This window comes from Peromyscus maniculatus, chromosome 5 (genome assembly GCF_049852395.1).
Source record: "Peromyscus maniculatus bairdii isolate BWxNUB_F1_BW_parent chromosome 5, HU_Pman_BW_mat_3.1, whole genome shotgun sequence".
Taxonomy (NCBI): Eukaryota; Metazoa; Chordata; class Mammalia; order Rodentia; family Cricetidae; genus Peromyscus; species Peromyscus maniculatus.
The window spans coordinates 82,323,744-82,325,521 of NC_134856.1; the positions used below are offsets into that span (position 1 = coordinate 82,323,744).

Genomic DNA, 1,778 nt, shown 5'->3' on the forward strand with positions numbered 1-1,778 from the left:
CATGTATCTCAGACTTGCTTTGAACTTGAGGTATAGCAGGGATGACCTTGAACTTCTCATCCTTCTGCCTGTACTTCCCAAGTGCTGGGCTTCTATCTGTGACCACCACACCTGGTTTATATAGTGTTGGGGGTATTGGAATTCAGGGCTTTGTGAATACTAAGTAAGAATTCTCCCAATTGAGCCACATGCCCGGCGCCACTATAAGACTTTCATAGTTTAGTATTTTATTGGAATAAACTAGATGGCATATTGAGTAAGCTGAAGTGTAAGAAGCTGGAGAAACCAACAGAATTGAAAGCTGTGTCAGGAAATGGAAGTCAAGATGTGGTTAAAAGCGGCTTACAAATTCAAGCCATCCTCACCACCATGGTGAGACACTGTCTGAAGATAGCTGAATGAATAAATAGAGCTTTCAAAGCTAACATATAAACTCCTCCTTGCCTCTCTCTATCCCTGCACCACCCAAATGCTTTGGGCTGGTGTATATAGTCTCCTTCCCCAACCCCCTCTTTCTCTGTGTCTAATTATATAGTTGTATAACTCTTGGGGACCTACAGCCTTGATGTGGACTGGTATACCAGTGACTGGTTTACAGGGTCAGCCATGGAGTAGGAGAAGATGCTGGAGGGACAGATACAGGCTGCAGAAAACCCTCACTCTGAGTATAGCTTCATAGTGTTGAGAGGATAGTCAATGTTGGACCAGTGCAGAAAAGTCATCACAATAGACGGTCTCTGTCAACACATGCCTATCTGAAACAGACAGCTGTGCCTATTGGATTACTTCCTGTGCTTGCAAAGGAAAGAATCACCAAATCTCACTGGGTTTCCAGCATCTTATCTTTTAAAAAAATAAGGCACAGTTCGAAGATCAGAAATGATTTTCTGGGAAGCAAGGAAACTTTTGGTTGCTACTGTAGATTTACATGATTAAGAGGCAGCTTTAATTGTCATGATTCTCCTCCCCATCTGGAAGACTACCAACTGTCAGGACCACAGAAGTTACTTCTGGAGCTGTGGAAGAGAACACATCCCCCAAGTCTGATATAATCCTCACTTATTCAGTGAGTATCATCTATATAATTTTTTCCCTCAGATTGTCTTTTACTTTGTTTTTACAAACAACCTTCAAAATAAACTGTTAAAACACCAATAAATATAAATAAATTGCAAATGAGGTGCTGATGGGATGATGCAGCAGATACAGGGGCTTGAGGACCACAAGTCAGTTTTCAGGACCTACATGTTGGAAGAAGAAAATCGACTTTTGAGTGTTACACACACATGCACACACACACACACACACACACACACACACACACAAACTAGATATATAGATAAGTAAATGTAATTAAAAATGTAAAGGAAAAACAGGGCTGAGTTTCACATTGAGAGCGACCTGATACCCTCCCCCATCCCTATACCTGAAAGTCAGAGGCATCCTGGGAAAGTCTATGAGCTTCCATAGTTCATGGAACTGGAAACCAAATCGAAGTGGTGTTCAAATCAATTATAACTCAATTTTGAGAAACAGAGAGGTTTGTTTCGTATTCCTTACCCATGTTTTCTAAAAATGTACTTTTTAGATGATAAGATGAATCAATAGGGTAGGAGTTTCTGTTGCCAACCCTGATGAGCTGGGTTTGATCCCTGGGGCTCACTTGGTGAAAAGAGAAAAGTCCTCTCACCTCCATCTATGTGCCACAGCCCATGCACCCCCAAATATATAAATAAATAGATGTAACAAAAATACATTCTATAGTATGTAACATAAAC

The 1,778-nt window shown here is 40.8% G+C and overlaps 1 pseudogene; it reads left to right on the top strand.

The window, feature by feature from the left end:
* The first annotated feature begins 606 nt into the window (after positions 1-606).
* LOC121829835 (protein dpy-30 homolog pseudogene) lies at positions 607-991 on the top strand (annotated as a pseudogene).
* Positions 992-1,778: the final 787 nt, after the last annotated feature.